This window comes from Octodon degus, unplaced genomic scaffold (genome assembly GCF_000260255.1).
Source record: "Octodon degus isolate 3935 unplaced genomic scaffold, OctDeg1.0 scaffold00001, whole genome shotgun sequence".
In the NCBI taxonomy this organism is placed as follows: Eukaryota; Metazoa; Chordata; class Mammalia; order Rodentia; family Octodontidae; genus Octodon; species Octodon degus.
In genome coordinates this window covers 27,905,449-27,927,137 of record NW_004524577.1, presented here as the reverse complement: position 1 = coordinate 27,927,137, position 21,689 = coordinate 27,905,449, and the positions used below count along the sequence as shown (strand labels likewise).

Below are 21,689 nucleotides of genomic sequence, written 5' to 3'. Positions count from 1 at the left end.
TTGCGACTACTTCCTAAAAGCTTTCACATTTTTTGTTCTTGCCTCAGGCCGATCTGCTTTCCAAAGGCCTATCTAAAGGGATTTATCTAAAGCACAAATATGATAATATTGTCTTTTGGTTTTAATAAAATCATCCAGTGGCTTACAATTGCTATCAAGATAAAAATCCAACTCTGTAAGGGGCTGGGATGTAGCTCGGTGGCAGACGAGTATGCATGAGGCCCTGGGTTGGATCACCTGCACTACAAAACCAAATCAAAAACAGAAATAGCTAAATTCTTTTCATATGCTTAGTACACCATGACAGTAAGGCTATATGTTCTTCTGCAGAGTCATCTCTATCCCAGCCATACTAAATGTTTGTGTTATTCTCTAGTGCTAGTCTAGTTTCAGACAAAAAGCTAATACAGTTTGTTGTTGCTCTTTTGTAGGTAGAAGGAGTGCTGCTACTACTAGTGATAGCACATAATTTTAATAAATAGGTATATACTAAATACTATGATAAGTACTATAACTTATAGAGTCCTTATAAAACTCCTGTGAGATGGCAGTTGCTATTTTTTAAAAGAGAAAACAGTGTTAAGTAGAAATCTGAATAGACATGAAATAGTGAGACTATACTATTGCTAAGTCTCACAAGTGTTTCTTGGACCTCAGGCTTTATACTATGTATTTTGCATATTCTATGTAATTTAACCTTCACAGCTCTACCAGTTTATACTTTCAAGAAACAAAGTCATGCAATAATTTCTGTAGAATGAAAAAAGCTCTGATCTGGGACTCCTAAGTTTGCCCCACTGGGGTCTAGTTCTCTTGACCTCACAACAAATCTACTCCATCAGCTAAGCCAAAGCCTAGAGCGTCTGCTGCCCCCCCCCTTTTTTTTTTCAGTACCCGGGATTGAACTCAGGACCTTAAGCTTGCCAGGCAAGCACTTATGCCACTGAGCTAACTCCCTAGGCTCTGTACCCTCTTAATGATTAATATCATAAGACCACTCCCAGGGATGGGGAAATAGCAAGGTGCATAAGTGCCTGCTTGGCAGGCACAAGGTCCCAAGTTTGACCCCCGGTACAGTAAAAATGAAAAAAAAAGAACAGCTCCACCTTCCCTTCTAGTAGTACTTCACAGTTTAAGAAATATTTCATTAAACATTTTTTGAGAATTATGACAGATGAGGAAAGCTAAAGTGACTTAGTGAAGGATAAATATCAAATGGTAAAGCTAGAACCACAGCTTGGGCCCTCTGACTCATTCTTCAGGAGCTACTGATTATTGTTCATCTGTTATTACTGTGTTCACAGCCTGTTCTCCATTCCAGCAGAAACAAATACAAAAGAACAAATAATAAATCTTAATTAATTATTATAAAAATAAATGGAGATGAAATATGAGAGGATAGAAGCCCTTGTCATATTTCTTTTTTTTTTTTTGTTTCATTGTTCTTTATTGTAAGATCATAGAACTAATTACAAATTTAACCTATAACTTGGTAATCTTTACTCAGGTAATAAGTTTTAATAAAAACAAAGTGTTTTTTCAACAACTCAAAGGCAGAGTAAGGATGAGAAACATCTGACTGGCCAATAGATTTAGTTCTCACTAAATGAACTCCAAGCTCTTTTTCAGGAAAAGTGAACTGTGATTTCAGAAGACAGTATGGGAAGTCTGTCACAGCCTAGCTTCCACTTAGTTAACTGTTTCTGGCAGTCTCAACTGGGATGGACACATTTACATAATGGGCTGTGCTTGAGCCTTCTTTGCAAGCAGCTTTAGATCCGCAATACACTTGGCAATTGTCTCCTTTTCCTGCTGCGCAGAGATGCTCTGCACCACCTGCTTCTCCACCCAGCTGATCATGTGCTCTTGTTCCTTGCGACTCATCATGTTCTGCACAGAGATATGATAGTCCAGGCGATTCTTCACTTCCCTGTATACTCTGTGCAGCCGTTCCCGGTAAGCAACTTCCAAGGCCATCGCAATGTTGTTCCTCTGGACATCAAAAAGGTAGTGACGCTTCTCAACCAGAGCCTGCTGGGACTTTTCCAATTCAATTGCATCCTGGATTTGTTTTATAGATGTTTGCTTTGCCTCTTCTAGCTGGGCAATTTGATCCTCATTCAGCTTATCAATAAATTCTCCAAAAGAGGCACCATATTTTTTTATTACATAGATAAGCAGACCTACTACAGATATGGTAGAGAATGTCTCTGGGCTAATCACATATATTTCTTTGGACAGAAAATACAAGATAAGTCCAGTTCCAAGCATGTAGGGTCCTGTTACACCAGTTTTAGGATAAAGGAACTGGAAGAATTCCTCCGGAATCAGCCCAAGGCGAACTTTGCCACCATGTTCTGGAAGAGGTGGTAGAGGGGCAAATCTTGGCTGCCCTGTGTGAAAGATCCTTGTTGCCTGCAATACCCCTGGTCCGAGGAGCGCTGCGTTCTTCAGACAGGGTGCCGCTGTGGCCGCGGCAGAAAGTACCAACCGGGACAGCATGGTCTGCAAAGGTCCAGGAAGCGGTCTTAGCGTCCCTGTGACCCCGACCAGAGACCGGTCAAGAGCCCCCCTTGTCATATTTCAAAGACAGAAGGAATTTGCTTTTGTATTGTGAGGCTACTGCCAATGTCTAACTTGGGAATTACCTTAAAAAATGCCCTAGTAGCACTATATATAATATATTATATATATTAGTATATTTAGAGTTGAGGCACATGTATTTTGCTTATTATAATATTTTTTTCCAGTAGCAATAAGCCTTGGCTATTAAGATGTAGTAATATCTAGCATTCTTTTCAAAGAGCATACACCAAGTGCTGCTTACAATTAAAGGAGGCAGACCATACAGACAAAGAATTCATCCATCTGTCTGAAGACAGCCCAGGAAACCAAAATCCAAATTATATACACAAGACTGACAATGAGAAGCAGCACTAGGACTTATTTAGCTCTTCATTTGTGTCAACCACTTAATCTTCTGACTCCCCCTGATGACTATTTTCATGCCTGTTTCACAGGCAATGAAGCACCCAGAAGCACAGATCAGTCCAGATGGAAGATTCCTACCTAATAAATCTCAGGTGGGTGTGTCAAAAGACAAGTAGTCAATCATACAATGACTTCTATTTAGGCAAGAAATCATTTTAGAAAATCACATGCAAAAACTAAATAATGCAAGGACAGACTGTCCTATGGCAAGAGAAGCAGAAAATCAATGGGGTTCTCAACATAGGGAATGGCTGAAAACTAAAATAATTCTCCCTTTATCTGTGGTTTTGGTCTTTGTGATTTTGTAGGCTAAAAATATTAAATAGAAAATTTCAGAAGTAAACAATTCATGAGATTTATTTATTTATTGCCATTTAGGACAGGCTTTACAGGGTCTCAATACACAGATCAGACTCGAGTGATCCTCCTGTTCTCAGCCTCCCAAGTGCTGGGATTATAGGGTGGTGCCACCACACCCAGTCTCATTGGCCATCTCAGGCCCCCAGGGGTGTGGTCAGCACAGCAGGCTGGGGATCAAAACCCTGCCCCTGTGTCTGCCTAAGTGGCACTTTAATCCGCTGAGTTATCTGGCCAGCCCTTCATGAGTTTTATTTTTTTATTTTTTATTTTTTTCAATAATTTTATTGAGAAACAAATAGCAATGAGACAGTTTCAAATACAATTAGTAGGACAATTTCAATAATTAATACATTGCATATTGTTGCCTTAGTGGTTATTCACCTTCATGAGTTTTAAATTGCACACCATTCTGTGTTGTGTGATGAAGTCCTACACAGTCTGCCTGGGACAAGAATTCCCCCTTTGTCCAGCAAATCCAGAGCATATCCCTAAGTCCCGTCCCTTAGTAACAATCTTGGTCATCAGATGTCTGTCTAACACAGTGCTTGTGTTTAACTAACCTATATTTTACTTCATGCTGCACCCAAAGTACAAGGGAAGTGATGCTGGTAATTAGAATATACTAAAGAGAAGCTGTAAGTGCTCCCTTTAATTGAAAAGTTTAAGGTTTTCAACCTAAGGGAAGAAAAAAAATTATATGCTGGGCCTGTTAAGGTTTATTTACCATCCTTTGACCAAATCTTTTATTTGTGAAACTGAAGAAAGAAAAAGAAATTTAAGTTCAAATACAAAAATTATGGCCCTGGTGTGTGCTAAGTGCTTAGTCAAGATGCAAAAGGCATTAAATCTGTGGGCAAAAAACACAAGCAGAAAACATGCTCCAACTGACCTCAAAGGCCCCGATCCCTACAGAGACAGCAGCAAGGATCCGCTGAAAGATGGACACCATGCTACTTAATGCAAGTAAAGGAAGGTTGCACAGATTCAGGAATAGGTTTGGGATAAAAAATATCAGATTTACGGCTGTGGCCGCATCGGAGCTGAAGAAGCTGCTACCACATTTCCAGCAGAGCTGAAGTTGACTGAGGAGAAAAGGTTACATCCAAAGCATGCTCTAAATTGAGACAAAACTGAGCTCTCCTGAAGGAAGATGGCTGATACAAATCATACTCCTAAAAGGGTAAGGAGGCACAAGAAAGGAGAGAGGCACAGAGACACAAGGAAGGACAGGTACTGGTAACTCTGGTATGGAACAGCACTGCCACAAGCCATATTATAAAAGCAGGATACCGTCCGCAGCCAGAACAAAGAGCCCAGGTGCTCTCGAAACCAAAAGCAGAAGTAGTATTTTGAGAGAAGGGACAACATTCACAGATTGTTTATTTATTTATTTTAGCAGTGCTGGGGTTCAAACCTATGACTGAAGAACACTGTGCCACCCCCCAAGCCCACATATAAATTTAATTATGTATAGTTATAATTGCTTAATTTTATTATTGTTGTTAATCTCTTCCTTTGCCTAATTTACAAATTAAACTTTATCAGAGGTATGAGTGTAGGCAAAATTAAAGTATACACAGGGCTCAGCACTCTCCATGGTTTCAGGCGTTCAGTGGGTGTTACAGTGGATAATTAGAGGGGACTGTTTTACATTTCTTCTATAGTCTCCTTACTCAATGACTATACCAGGCTCGAGGCTTATAGATCCAGCTACAAATATTGCACCACTCTAGCCAGGCTCTCAACTCTGGTCTCTGTAAATACTGCACTTCTTAAGGATGTGCAATTTCAAACTAAGTGTTTGAAATTTCTTCTAAAAAATAGTAAAAGCATAAGGGTGCTGCTTCAGACAGGTTCGTTCTGAGTAGAACTCTATCCAGCAAATCCTACTGATCTTACGAAAGACGTTCAGGCAGCGCATCATTAGTTTGATTGTACTTTTACTTCTTCCCTCTGCTTTCTTTAGCCTATACTTCTTGACTGCCTGTTTTTTTTTTGGCGGAACTGGGGATTGAACTCAGGCCCTTGCGCTTGCCAGGGAAGCGCTTATTTCACTGAGCCATCTCCCCAGCCCCTTGACTGCCTGTTGTTAGCCTACCAAATAATAGTCTTGTCCATCTGATAATTTCGGTTTGATTTATCTATATAAAAAATAAGAAGCTCTAAAAAAACAAGATATAGTCATACCTATGTCTATGATTAAGGAGCTTTCCTAAGTGTGAGTGCTTCAGAGTATTCTGCATAGGCGATCCCCAGCCCAGATATAAGAGTAGATTTTAAAACACTTTTTGAATAGGAAATAGAATTCATTAGTAATCAGTAGAAATTTAAATACTTAGCTCAGTAATAAAATTTTTTTTTGTTGAAGAATAATTTTATTTTTATTTTTATTTTTTTTTGGCAGAACCAGGGATTGAATTCAGGCCCTTGCCAGGGAAGTGCTTATTCTACTGAGCCATCTCCCCAGCCGCTGAAGAATAATTTTAAATATTAAAATCTATTGTATTCTTTCTCATAAATCATTAAGTAGGTAGGGTGGATGATATTATTTCAGTAGATAATTCTTTAATAAAATTATTTCTATTCCTATTACTAGTAAATATTCTTTCCTTTTTTTATTCATATACTCTTTTTTTTTTCTTTCTGTATTTAGGACAGGGTCTACAGGGTCTCACACTACGGAGATCGGACTCGGAGTGATTCTCCTGTTTTCAGCCTCCCAAGTGCTGGGATTCCAGGCACGCCACCATGCCCAGTCTCAAGCACCGTCTCAGCGCGCCCTGCAGGCAGGGCTGGCACGACACGCTGGGGATCAGACCCCAGCCGCTGCGCGCTGCCTAAACAAGGGCTGTCAGGCCGGTCCTATTCATATAATTAGATTCTTACCATTATTTAAAATATGATCACAGAATGTGGTTTTACATTTCAGTAGGATACAGGAACTCATTTTTATAAGACACATTTATCCTTAGCTTAATATTCCAAAGGTCAAGAATACACAAAGGCATTCTTGTAGAAAAAAGGTACTTTAAATCAACTTGGGGAAAAAAATTGTGCTCATTTGTAAAGAATCGAAGTATAGGGCCAGCCAAATAGCTCAGCAGATTAAAGGCCTGTTTAGGCAGATACAGCGGCCAGGGTATGATCCCCAGCATGCAGTGCAGGCCCCGCCCCTGGGACACCCTGAGGCAGTGATTGAGACTGTGTGGTGGTACACACCTGTAATCCCAGCTCTTGGGAGGCTGAATACAGGCAGATCACTATGAGTCCTATCTCTGTAGTGAGACCCTGTAGAACCTGTACTAAAAATACAAAAAAAAAAAAAGTATAAGTAACAATATTTTGGGGCTGTGTGGTGATGTATATCTGTAATCTCAGCACTTTGAGAAGCTGAGACAGAAAGATTTGTACATTTCAGCCCAGTCTATGAAATTTAGTGAAACCCTGCCTCAAAATAAAAAATAAAAAAGGGTGGGGAATGTAACTCAATATGAAGGCTCTGAGTTCAATCTCCAGACACACAAAAAAGAAAAAAGAAAAGTTAGATCAAGTTCTTACTGCAGAAGTAGACCTAATTTATTTAGGACCTAGGAGTATGCAAGTGATGTAATCACTGTCTTCTCAAACAAGATACAGAGCCTTGTAGGGAAGTCCCTGTCTTGCCTCCCTGCCTCTAGCCTTTCTGAAGTAACCATACCTAAATATGAGTCTTATAAAGTCAGTTGAGTACGGTGCTAATAGTGCATTCCTCCCAGAGAAATACGAGAAACAGACCTTTTACAGTGGGTCCTCTGTGGGAGTCAAAGAAACCATTCTGATACATCAAAAGAGTAAGTTAGGATGCTGGAACCCATCCACAGTATGCAACAATGCTTTCAAGACCTACTTGCCAAGTGAGGAGGAAAAAAGCACCCAGAAGACCAACATAACATGGCTGGTCCCAAGATCAAGGATAGATTCTAGAAAATGGGAAAGCTGGGGCTTTGTTAATTTCACAAAAGGCTTCTGAGGAGCCACTTTCCACCACAGTAATTTGCCATAAGCACTGGGTGGACTGAAATGATGGGGAAAATGGTTGCTGGCTTTACAACAATGAAAATTAGAGTAGCCAACAAAGAAAGGAAAGGGTCAAAAGGTAAATTTCTTCTGCAGCACATTTTCACCAACTGAACCTCACCCTTGATTAGCAGAGCTCAACAGCTGAGTTAGAAATGAGGCGTGAACAGCAAGGAGGGAAGTTTTCATGGGTGTGTCAAAAGAAAATTCTGTAAAATATTTGCAAAAGGTTAAGAGCAAAGAGACTGAGCCCTGCCTGCTCTTCTGCTGGGAGCTATTCACTTCACTGGGGGAGATGTTCCAGTCCTCTGAGGAAAACGGGCTCCTTGTTTTAACTTTGCTCTGCAGTTACTCAGACATTTATTTCACTTAATACTATTTATTCTTATTTAATTTTAACCTATCCAGAGCAGATAGGCTGCCTGCTAAAATCAAGAAGTAGAAGTCTGAGAACACCACTCATCCTTTGCAAAATAAATCAGAAAGGCTATATGGGGCAAAATTGGTCGATCTGCTCTGGGCCAAAGACTGATGGTGTGAACATGGGGTCTAAATAAACAGCAGAGGCAGTGCTTTGAAACCCATGCAGGAGTTTTACTGGGTCCTCTGTAGAGAGACAGCAGCAGCTATTAACGATTTATCTGAGATGACAGTCCCAAAATGGACACCTCCACCTTCCCAGCACCACTTCTTTCCCCCTATGCTTATAATCTCAGAAATGTGATTAAAAGTGTCCTCATCTTTTATACATTTCTTCAGGCAGCCTCTAGGAATGTCCATGAGCCCCTTAGAGCTATTTGAACATGTTACTTTAAAAGACTGGATAGATAAGAATAAAAATTCTAAATCAGGAGCAGTGGTAAATGCCTATAATCTCAGCTACTAAGCAGAAAGAGGCGGGAGAATCACAAGTTTAAGATCAGCCTGGGCAACTGAGACCTTTTGAAAAAAAAAGTGTGCGATACAGCTCTGTGGTCTCTGGGTTCAGATCCCATTACTGAAGTGGGAAAAGAATCAAGAAGCAAGTAAGAACAATCTATGTGATATTCAGTACTAACAATAACAACTATGACCAAAACTTTTACACTGGTGCTTGGAATGATCACAAATCAGTGAAATGTATAAGCAGTTTCTCAGGATGATTAGGGTTGATTGTTTTATTTTAACTAAAAATACAATTATAGAGAAAAATGTAAGTCAGAAGACCAACTTAAAATGAGTATGTATATATAGAAGTTTTGATATTTTAGTGGTTAGCAAAAAATTTCTTCTATTTTCTGCCTACAAAGGATGATTTGGAATAGAGTTCTATAATCAAACCTTTCTGTTAACTGATACTTTTACACAATCTCACAATCAAATCCTCAACTTATTCTTTTTTGTTTTGTGACAAGGGTTTTGCTGTTCAGTCCAGGCTGCCCTCAAACTCAGAGTGGTCCTCCTGCCTCAGTCTCCCAAGTGCTGGGATGACAGGCATGTGCCACTGTGCCCACTCCTTCAGTTTATTCTTAAAACACTTTTCTCCCCTACATTCTCTTATGATCTTTGTGTTTCTGCTTAGTTCTTTCTCCCAGGGATACCTTCACCAGCTTCCCTATTCTCTTCAAATTCTGTTAACCTACAGCAATCAACTCCCGTAAACTGAAAAGCTTTCTCAAGCTACCTGGACTTCCAAGCTCTAAATTTTTACATTAATTATCCATTTACATATAACATATTTAATATAACAATCTATTATTTTTTAAACAATGTCATGTTATTCTCTAGTTGTGCCATAAATATTTTGTAGTCTCTCAAGCACGAAGATTTCTTCATATTCTACACAATGCCTATCTCAGTAAGCACTTAACATACTTATTGACTTGACCTGAAACCCTAAAACTATTGCAGGCAATTACACATGTGTATTTATGGCTTTCTGTAAGGAACCTGGTACTAATCAACATAGTGCTATATGTCTGTGTGTGTGTGTGTGTGTGTGTGTGTGTGTGTGTGTGTATTTTAGGGAAATGTGATCAGGGTGTTCAAGGTCTCACTACTAGATCAGACTCATAGTGATCTGCCTGTTTACAGCCTCCCAAGAGCTGGAATTACAGGCGCACGCCACCACACCCAGTCTCAATTGTCATCTTAGCATGCCCTGGGGTTGAGGCCGACACAGCAGGCTCAGGGATGGAACCCCTGGTCCCTGTGCCTGCTTGCATGTGCTTTAATCCGCTGAGCTATTTGGCTGGCCCTGTCTGATTTTTCTTAGTGGATTTTATCTTTCAAATGAATTTAGGTTTACGCCCTCGTTGTTAGGAAATGAAATCTATAGTGTTTTCTACAATCATGGACTGGATAGTACCAGTCTCTCTATATTTGATTGACAATACAAATAAAAGTTAGGCAGGCAGAATATAATTACTAAACCTGGAGTATGGCCAGGAAAGTTGAGAGAACACCCCAATTCCTGGCAAAGATATCACTGATGACCACAACCAGTCAGAATCCCTACTTCCTTGTAGCATCTTAAACACAGACCCTCTTTTAGCCTTCTGCCACTAGAAAAATAAGGCCACTCAAGCAGCAAGATTTACAGGGGGAATACTTATATCTAGCTGTTCCTAAAGAACAATATATAATTTTGTTTTTGGTTCATGCTTGACAAACTTATGAGGTCTACAGGAAATACCCAAAGCAAGTACTACAACGTTTCTGGCAGGATATATTACAATAGAGTCTGCGATGCATCCTGTTTTGCTGACTTGAAATAATTCTGTGTAGCAAGGTGCATTTTATAGCACTAACCAATTTTATAGGAGTCTGCTCTTCTTTGGGAAATGTGGAGAATGATACAATATGCATATGTGTATGTCTCATGCACATTGAGGAGTCAAAAATCACTTTTTATCCCACTTTCCACAGGATTATTTCTCTGAGTGTCTTAGGGTTATCCTAGTTACTTTGTATGCAGGTATGCCCTCAAATCCTAGGTCTTATACGTTAATCATGTAAATAAAGATAATTGTAAATTCTGAATTTGACTTTCTGATTTGTTATATCCTTTAGCTCCTTGTGTTTTCTTCAGGTGCAAAGAGAAACAACTAAAATATGTAAATATAGACATATCACAAGTTATAATGAATTGATAAAAATTCATACTAAAAAGTTATGCATTAGGCTGTTATATTACTTGAAAAAGAAGATACAAAAAAGTTGTGCCTTCCAACTAAGAGGTTAAAAATGTCACTCTAGGTCTTCAATAGTTTCAGGGTGAGAAAGTTCTTCTCTCTCCTTGTGACCACATATCACTAATTCTGAGCTTGTGATGCTGCTCGATAGTCAGAAGGTGTAAAAGCTAACAGAAGAGTGCCTACTATCATATTATTCCAAATTCACTGTAGACTACCTTTCATTAAATTGAGGGCTAGATTCTCATTGAGTTTCCTGACTCAAAAACCCCTGATTTCCTAACAGGTAGCAATACAATACAACATGCCCAAGTTCACTAGTATGCAGTTCTTACTTGTTAAGCTCTAAGATGCTCACATGCTCAAGTGTCCTTAATATTAAATGCTTTGGTACTGATAAGACACCGCAAAACCTACAGCCTCAGATTTCCTTACTTCAGACCAGTCCAAAGTCACCCACTGAGGTGGACATGACTGGTTATTGCAGGGCTCTTTTTCAATAGGTCGGTGTGTTAAACAACCGTTGTAGTCCAGGGTTTCCTCCTCAGAAGGTCCAATTTTCCTGATGCAGAGCACTGCCCTTGTGCGCATCCCACCATCACAAGTCTTGCTGCACTCCAACCAATCCCCAATGAACCACCTGCGTAGGAAACAGAAGGTACAGAAAAACATTTCTTCAGTGCATCCAGAGATTTGCAGTTCAGTGATGCATTTATATGAATGTACTGCATTCTTTTCCTAGAGAAGATGACAGTTCAGTGTTGGTTGAACCAAGGGAAAATGGAAGAGCTGATAAGGAAGAAACAATTTGGTTAGTGCTCAGTGCCTTCTGCATGGGCTTTGGAGAAGGAGCATGAACTCTCAAACAAGCAAACTATGGGGTTTTTCACTTCTTTTCTCCTTTTAATTAATTTGTAAATCAAGGATAACAGTTATTTTGTGAGATTGTCAGAAGGATTAAATAGTACATTTAGTTTCCAGTGTGCGCTGGTACATGTTTATTAACTGGCTCTTCATTGAGAGAAGGGAATTCTGACTTGTGACATTTGCCAATTTTTGTAGTGTGAATACTTCATTTCAAAACTATCAGTTTGGGTGGGTGAGATAGCTCAGCAAACTAAGTGTTTGCCTGGCAAATTCAGGGACCAGGGTACGATTCCCAGCACCACATTCCATGCTGGCCCCACCCTCGAGCATGCTAAACCCACCACTGAGTCCAGGCGTGGTGGCCCACACCTGTAATCCCAGTACTGGGGAGGCTGAAAACAGGAGTATCACTATGAGTCCAAGCTGCATAGTGAGACCCTGTATCAAATACATTTAAAATAAAATAAAACAACAACAACAACAACAACAACAACAAATCCATTATCAGTTTGATTTACTGAAAGTGAAAAAGAGAACACATGCTAACCTTAGGGGCCCCAAAACAAGAGCTGGCTGTTTTTCACACATCTTTGAATGTATCTCACGTATGGCAAACCAGAACCATAACTATTATTATTGTTGTTATTAAACTTGAGGCTGGTCCTCCCCTTATTGAGAATTATACATTAAAGAAATCCTAAAGGAGCTGGAGATATGTTTTCCAATTTCCAAAAATGAAATATTTTGAAGACAGTAGGTCTTTCCCGTCCTTACAGGGACACAGAAGGCCCAGGTATCCAAATGGAGGACATTTGAGTCTTAAAACATCTTCAGCAAACCTAATCCAGCTCTACAAGAAGACAGAGAGGCTTTGTTTTGACCCTTTGCTCCTAAATAAGTTTCTATACAGCTAATGTGGGAAGAAACTCAAATGTCTTTCAACGAATACATCTCATATCTGTGGGCATACTATTCATTATTCCTATAATCATCTATGAACTCTCATATACTCCTAATTTCAGGATTTTATGGTAGTACTTACACAGGACCTACTTTCCTGCAAGCAGAAATTGGTGCACTGAATAAGAAAATGATCCAACTCAGCCCATTGAAAATTCTGCTTTAGAAGTTTTACATGTCAACTGAAATGAAAAGAGCTCTTTCCTTGTTGGTCACAAAGGTGCACAAAGACAAGAGTCTAGAGTTTTTGGTGGCCATGATCGCTCTCAAATCCGATTAGCTGATGTGAAAGAATACAGAGAAGCTTGAAAGTTCTGAACACGTTTGAGTCACTGATTCTAGCAGTTCCTCACACCAGATCTTTCCTTATACTTCCCTCAGCTTTATTTAATAAACTTTATGTGTAGATGCTAGCTCAAGTTGAAATTTCATTATGTACAACCAGTCTTGACTTATGTATGATTGTATTTAGTTTAATAAACACTGCTGAATGCCTACTCTGTTCAAGGAATTGTGCTTTGTTTCAAAGAAGAAGGGCACTGTTAGGAAAACAGTTCTCCAGCATCATGAAAAGAGCCATGATGGAGCCATAAGCCTATCCTCCAACAATAGTTACTTAAACTGCATTTCATTTTTAAACATTTCTGACCATGGTCTTTAAGTAACAAGATGTTTTCTTCAATCTATAACTACAAGTTGTTCAACTATAATTAATGAACATGTTTATGCCCTCAGACAGTAGACTAGCCAGAGAAAAGAACATGAAAAGCTGAAGAACAAATTCTTCACTATCTCCATGAGCATATGCCAGTTTTGTATGTAGAATGAAATAATTTAGTTAAGTTGAATTATGAGTATCCTAAATGTGAGTCTGCATTTAACCAGCTAAGCCACAGTAACCTTTGTTCACTACTTTTTTATTATCATTACTTACAGAGGAAAATCAGCATTTAGAAATACAGTCTTTCAGATTCAAAATATTTTACAAAGTCTAAAAATGCTTGACCTGAAATTTCTTTGAAGAATAATAATTTAATTCTGAATTTCAAAAATCTGATGTTAATATTTTTTTCTTCTATTAAGGCATTTTCCAAAGGAGATTCAGAATGATTCTCATATTCTTCCCTTCTTGTTTCCACTGAGGAACATGATCCTAAGATGTTAGTACCATTTTTGGTAAGAAGGCAAATGTGTACTGACAATACTACTTGTGCACTGGCCATAGTGAACTCTGATTCAATTTGCAACAGTGATTTCATCACCAAGGTTAGGGAATAAAACACAAATGTGTACAAGCAAGCCACAAAAAGCTCTAGTCACGATCTTACTTGGGCTCAGAATGGATGCGGGATGGAGACTTTCAAATTAAGCCCAGGTGCTCAGAGTTAACAGCGGTGATTGAGGAGGTGTTGCTGTTCTGTGGAGCACAGGGTCAGGCCACCTCTGCCTTTTTATTTCTTCTCCCTTCTTTTATTGCCAATCACCTCTCCTCAGAAACTTATCCTAAATATATCACTCTACCCTCCACCTTAGGATATATAAAAGTAAAAATATTAATCAGCTTCCTGGTTTTCTTTCTGACTTTAATTTTAGACCTCCCCTTCAGCCCATGTAGTATCTGCATTATGTGTCATATTATCTCTTCCTACGTCTCTTGGAAGGATTACGTTGCACCTACTTGTGTGGTTTTACCGTCACATCTGCTTGTCTCAGGCTCCTCTGCATCATCCTGCAGAGCCAAGATGCATTGCTGCCTCCACCTTCCTTTCTACTTATTTGGCCCTGTGATGCAGTTTCCATAGTTTTCTGTCTTGTTGTTGTTTTTGTTTTCTTCTCTTTAAAAGCACAGTGGTAAACACATGAGCACAGTCTCTCTGGGAATGTCACCTGCTGAATTTTCACAGCCTGAACAATTCTAAGATCGCCTCTCCTCTCCTCTCCTCTTTCTTCCCCCTCCCCTCCCCTCCCTTTTCTTCTAGTCTTCCTCCTTCTCCCCTTTCATTTTCCTGAGTTCTCACCAACACCCAGTGATCAAACTTTCTTCATCCTTAAAAGTGCCGTCGGGGCTGGTGAGATGGCTCAGTGGTCTAAAGCGCCTCCTTAGAACAAGCTTAGCAAAACACAGGGACCGCAGTTCAATCCCCCAGCACCACATGCCAGCCAGCCCCGCCCCCAGGTGGGCTGAGCTGGCCACACATACACAAAAATAAATAAATAAAAAAATAATTTTTTTTAAAAAAGTGCCTTCAAATCCATTACATGCAAATATTTACCAGGATTTGTGAGTGTCAGAAAAAGGAGTGACTTGCTGAAGTTTGTGTAATTGCATTTATATTCTCAGCCTCTTATTGTACTACCAAAAATAAATTTAGAGGAGAGAATATGAGAGACACTGCAAAATTTTGTCTCACTGTTGACTATTATTGCTTTACAATTTTAAGAAAAATGGCAGAACATAAAAAATTAAATTGCTATTAAATATTCAGATCAAGACAGCAGAGCAGGAGGGGAGAGGACAAAGGGGAAAAGAAAAGGTGCCAGTATAAAGAGTATAAGGGTAGAGTATAAAGAGAGATAGAGATGAGGGGGTGACTTCCTAGACTATGTTCTAGATATAACCATTAGCTCCTTTTATAAATACAATATAGTAAAAATTTAAAAAAAATCTTCAGAATTTGGTAGCAACATTTTCAATCAATGAGAAGTTCAATTATATATCTATTGTCTGCTTGCAAATTTACTAAAACTTGCCAATGTTTTCAAATATTTTTAGAAAGACTTTTATTTTTTAAGGGAAGGGTCTACAGGGTGTTCAGGGTCTCACCACTAGATCAGACTCATAGTGATCCACCTGTTTACAGCCTCCCAAGAGCTCAATTGTTGTCTCAATTGTTGTCTCAGTGTGCCCCGGGGGTGGGGCCGACACAACAGGCCCAGGGCAGAAAGATTTTCAAAACAAAAAGATGGCAAGATGTTCTTTATTCCTCAGCTAATTGGAAAGTAAAACTAATATTAAGCAGAATTCTTTATGTCCTAAATAGTCTACAGTCAATATTTCCCTAAACACACACACACACACACACACACACACACACACACACACACACACAATCAGGGACTGGGGATATAGTTCAGTGGAACAGTGCTTTCCTGGCAGGGGTGAGGTCCTGAGTTTGATTCCTACAAACCCTCCCCCAAAAAACCAATGGCTATATTGTTTTTATTCCCCTGACTCACAAATTTATAAGCCACAATATTATACAGGAATAATATTTAGTATTCAAAGATTTTTCACATTAAGTCATATGTAGAATCATTCTTCCTATTGAGACAACATGGTAAAAAACTGAACTGTTGGTCTTTGTCTTTGGATTTGAACTCAGCATTGCTTCCTTTTCTTGTGAAGGCAACACAAACTTCTTTTCAGTCTTTATCCTTTACTATCCAGTCCTTTCATTCTTTTTCTAATTATTTAAGCCCATGGCACAGCTTCCATTATCTTCATTCACAGTCAGTTCACTACTTTCATCATTTAAAGTACTGATTGAAGTGGAGGCTTCAGATACAAAAGTTACATTTCTTGTTATATAGGTCTTGCTTTATCTTGGTTTTAACCAACCAGCAGAAAAGTATAAAAGCGAAGTATAAAAAGTAAAGCCATATTAATATGCTGACCCGTAAAAGGCTCAAGTCAACAACTTCTGACATTGCCAGTCCTTTGGATAACCCACTACTATTATGGACTACTGGACTATATTGGAATATTTTGCTGAATTCACGCACCTACAATATTTAAATGACAATGGAATACCCTTCCCTGACAAAACTAAACAAAAAAAGGGGATACAAATGAAGGACCATTTTGTATCTGTATATTCAAAATAGTTAGGCTAGATATACAGCTACTTTCTCTTAATTAAATGAAAAGAAAGATTTGTTCTAATAGTGTTTTTGGACAGGATATCATGTCTGCGTCCTGTAGTATGAATAACCACTATGAAGACAACAATATACAGTGTATTAATTATTGAAACTGTCCTACTAATCGGTTTTGAAACTGTCTCATTGCTATTTGTTTCTCAATAAAATTATTTTAAAAAATAAAATAAAGAAGTGCTGTTGTGAGTGCGCTAACTTTTCCTAGTAAGATCTCTGCTGGCTCTTCAAAGTGGTCCAAATAAATGCTGCTATTTTATACCTGCCAGTGCTTTTTTTGTGTCATTTTCTGTACAATGACAAGTCTTAGTGTGCTCTGTTATTCCACTTTACTTAACAAATGCTCTCAGTATAATGAAAGACATTTAAAATATTTCATTATCTGAAAAGATACTTTCGGATTAAAAGCCCTTAAATGTTAAATTATTGATAACTTGGAAAACAATGTTTGAAAATACAAATTCCTTCCTCAAGTCAGGCAAATATACTTCAGAGACATTAAAGTTTACATTAAAATGAAAGGAGTTTTGAAAGCACAATTTTGGTGTGTGTGAAATCTTTCTAAACACTGTACCAATGAAAGAAACAGAAATTTTATAGCTTTTCCTAAATAACTTTTTAAATTTTACTAGTAAAAATAAATCAGAACACCATAAATATGAAAAACATGTAAAACTAGGAAAAATATTTATAACACGAACAAAATACTTAATATTCTTAATACATATCAAGAATCGATAATAACAAATAACAAAATGAATACTTCCATAGAAAAATGAGACAGACCATGAAGAAGTAGCACAAATGGCCACTGAATATAATTTTAAAATATTCAGCCTCATCAACAATCTAAGAAGCGCAAAAATGCAATTAGATATCAGGCTTTTTTTACTCATATAATAACCAAGACAATCTTAAACTAATAATATCAGTGTTATTCAGGTCAAGTAAATAGCATTCTTACACATCATCAGTGAGAATCTGTGTTCATCCATTCTTTACTCGGGACCTTGCACTTGCCAGTCAGGTGCTTAATGCTGCTGAGCTATCTCCCGGCCCCTTAAATCAGTTGGCATGTGAATTAATCAACTACTTTAAAAATAAATTATGTATTTGGTATAGGGTCTCACTATGCAGCTTGGACACATAGTGATCCTCCTATTTCAGCCTCCCCATGATTTCACACATGGTTTCAGTGGCTGGCTGGGTGCACCAAAGTTGGGGCCAGAAGGTATGTGGTATTGGGGATCAAACCTGGGTCCTTGTGCTTACCTAGGCAGGCACTTAGACCACTGAGCTATCTCTGAAGCCCCATCCATTCTTTTGAGAGAAAAACTTGACAATGTGTTTCTATGACTAATGTGCATCCTTTCGAGCCAGAAATTCTATTCCTACTTATTTAGCATAAGGGTATAATTATAGAGACCAAAGTTTTAGTGGCAAAAGTAGTTGGTGTTGTGGTATCACAGGAGCTCAAAAGCTAGGGTATAGTTAAAACTGCACAACAGTGAAATACCAGTTTAAATAAACAATGATGTATCTACTAAATGTCAAAGTCATGTTGAAAATATGTTGAAAAATAGCTACACGACTAAAGTACCATAATTGCTATACCATTTTGTTACATAAAGATGCCTCTATACATAGGAAAAAGACGGAAATATATCAAAACATTAATTAGTATTATAAATGTTTATTTTCTTCTTTTAGTTTGTATGTCTATCACTTCACCATGTGCAAAAAATAACCTAAGACCTTTCTTTCACACTTAATCATACTGAACTGTAATAGACTTTCTATGATTTTTAATCCCTTTTATAACTTTTTCTTTTTCTACAGAGACTCAGGACATTGTGCTTTTCAGGTCGGCACTTGTGCCCCTGAGCTATCTCCCTAGCCCCCCTTTTATGTCCAGGAGTACTGGGAGTCTAGTATATACGACAATCATTCTGAAGAATTAGGATTTCCTCCTTCATAGCATGAATTCAAATGAATAAAGAAAGAATTAAAAAGCAACTTTAAAATGGACTAATGAGTACTATTTAAAATATGTACCTTAGGTGTTTGCAAAAAAAAAATTGTCAGACTAAATTTTTCTATTTTTGCATATCCCTTTTATCTTTATCTTTTGAATTCCACTGTCCCACTTCCAAATTTAAATTAGTGATAAATATTTCATTTTAGAACTATAAGAGGAATGAGGAAACTTATTTTTAATCATGTATGTCAATATCTTGATTATTCTGAAGTCATAAAAAACTTGAATGTAATATTAAAATCTACAATGTATGGGATGGAATGACCAATGATTGAAATCTCTAAGGGCAATGGACATTTAAGTATGTAACATAAAATAAAAAATTTAGCCAAAATTAAACAGATTTAATTAGTTCCATTGAGATACCTTACATGGGTGATTAAATGTAAAACATGAACTTAAAGTCCTTAGTGTAAAGGAATGACCTTGATGAGTTGAGACTCGCAATTGCATGAAACAAGAAAAATGAAAGGGACAAAATTAGCTCATGGATTTTGAGTATAATTTTTTATATAGGTTTTCAGTTTTATCTTCTTTTGCAGTTTTTATGTTCAGCTTTATCTTTTTTTTTTTTTAATTTTTTTTTTTAACATTTATTTATTGTGTGTGTGTGTGTGTGTGTGTGTGTGGCCAGCTCAGCCCACCAGGGGGCGCAGCTGGCTGGCATGTGGTGCTGGGGGATCGAACCGTGGTCCCTGTACTTTGCCAAGCTTGTTCCAAGTAGGTGCTTTAGACCACTGAGCCATCTCTCCAGCCCCATGTTCAGCTTTATCTTGAGACAACTTTATAAACAAAACTGGCAGAAAAGAAGAAAATAAAGAAAAATAAACCAGCTGTTCTCTTGATACATGGAGGAGGTCACATTTCCATATTTTCTCATGTTTGCATTTCTAAGGAATTAGTTACATGGTGATCACATTTGCTATGGTTTCTGTCTAGTTGTCCCCCAAAGCCTCAAGCCGTCATGGGGCAGCTTCTAGAGTCTGTGATTAACTCATGATCCAGTGCTGGGATCATGGGTGTGAATGTTGCTGGGATTGTGGGTGCGAGTGCTACATCCAGCCTGGAGTAGATAGCTTGAATGCAACATAAGGGAGATAGATTGCTCTCTGTTGCCTTCTTGCTTCTATGCCTCCCTTTGGTCTTTGCTGTCTTCTCACCATGAACTGCTGCTCTCTGCCATGTGCCACTCTGCCTTGGAGCCAGCTCAGTATGGACTGAAACCTCCACAAACTGTGAGCTAAAGAAACCTTTCCTTCCTTCACTTTGGGTGTTGGGTATTTTGTCACAGCTAAGAGAGAAGAGAAAAGTAACCAAGACAGAATTTGACAGAATTTGGTACCGAGTAACTGAGACAGAATTTGGTATCAGAGAAGTGGGGTCATACCTGACAATTTGGATTATGAGCTTTCAGGAATGGCTTATGGGAGAGATAGGAAAGGTTCCGAGATGTTGCCTGAAAGAGAAGCACTGGAATGCATTCAGCTGTTATGTATGGGAGATTATGGTGAGACTCAGAAGACCAAAAGGCTGATACAAAGCCTGCCTATAAAGACCAGGATGAGGTTTCTTCTGGGAAGAAGGATGGCATTGGTTGTTGGACTCCAGATGATGTGTGTTTTGGCTTGGCAGAAAGTTTGTCTGTACTTTGCTCATGTCCAGAGATTTTGCCTGAGACTGAGATTAAGCATGGTGGACTGATTAATCTGACAAAGGAAATCTGAAAGCAGTTGAATGTCGAAGCAGTCACATGATTGTTGTTGGGGGCTTTTAGTTAGATATATGTGGATGATCAAGAGCAAAGAGCCCACTAGGATGATTTAAAAGGCTGTGAGTTTTGCCAGAAAGAAAGCCCCAATAAAGCTGTGGAATGCAAAGATAGAGCCAAGAGGATCTCTATTGCTGGGAATGAACCAGAGAATGAAAAGGATGGCTTGAATGCATCACAGAAAAAAGCAGGTCTACACCCTTTACAGCCTCAGAACTGCAAGTGTGAGACTCTGCCTTGAGGAGAAAGCCACAGAGTGCCATGTCCCAGAATGGTGGTGGCAGTCACACCAGGTTCCAGAATGGTGTCGGGATAGAGAATTTGTTCCTTGGAATAAGAGTCAGAGTGCTGGGCTGGTGAGATGGCTCAGTGGTCTAAAGCACCTACTTAGAACAAGCTTAGCCAAGCACAGGGACCGTGGTTCAATCCCCCAGCACCACATGCCAGCCAGCCCCACCCCCTGGTGGGCTGAGCTGCCCACAAACACACACATAAATAAATAAATAAATAAATAAATAAATAAATAAATAAATGTCAGAGTGCTTAGTGATATAGGCACTTAACCCCTATGGTCAAGAGAGAAGAAAGCCTGGCTTCTGCTCCAGCTGGCAGCAGACCTTGGCATCTTCCATGTGGCGTTGGTTTTAGGTGCTTGCAGAATGCAAGAGTTCTGAGGCTAAGAAGGCAGAGAGTGAGAAGCTTAATGTGCAGTGGAAAGCCTGGAAGTTTGGAAAAGCCAGGAATGTGGATCATTTAAGGTAAACTGCAAAGAGGGAATAAATCTGGCTTAAGAGAGAAACCATGAGAACTATCATCAAGAGTGTCATAGGGGCGTAGCCACATGGAGCTCACAATTTACCACAGAGTGCTTCGGATGTTCCACATGGAACTATAGGACTTAATATTCACCTTTTTGGATTTTGGACTTGCTTTGGTCCCAATGCTTGGTATCCTCCTGTATGTACATTTTGGAATGGTTATGTTTTTCTTGTGCCATTGAATGTTGGAAATGTTTAACTTTTCATTTGTGCAAGTTTGCCTTAGACTTTGGAGGAGACTTGGAACTTGGACTTTTCTGCAGTTCTGAAACTGTTGGGACTTTGGCAACTCTTAGAGATGTTTGCAGGTCTTTGGCAGTCCAGGGGCGGAATGCTATGGTTTGTGTCTAGTTGTCCTCCCAAAGCCTCACGCAGTCATAGGGTGGCTTCTAGACTTTGTGATTAATTCATGATCCAGTGCTGGGATTATGAGCGTGAGTGCTACACCCGGCTTGCGGCAGATAGCCTCAATGCAACACAAGGGAGACAGACTTGCTCTCTGCCGCCATTGTTGCTGCCACATCTCCCTTTTGCTCTTGCTGTTTTCTGCTGCGATGAATTAACTGCTGCCCTCTGCCATGTGCCAGTCTGCTTTGGAATCAGCTGAGTACGGACAGAAACCTCCACAAACTGTGAGCTAAATAAACCTTTCCTTCCTTAATCTTGAGTGTTGGGTGTTTCTCTCAGCAACAAGAGAAGTGTAACAGACAGAATTCCAAGAA

The 21,689-nt window shown here is 38.9% G+C and overlaps 2 pseudogenes; both read right to left on the bottom strand.

The window, feature by feature from the left end:
• Nucleotides 1-1,592: 1,592 nt before the first annotated feature.
• Nucleotides 1,593-2,562, bottom strand: LOC111813969 (annotated as a pseudogene).
• LOC105743294 lies at nucleotides 1,732-2,580 on the bottom strand (annotated as a pseudogene).
• Nucleotides 2,581-21,689: the final 19,109 nt, after the last annotated feature.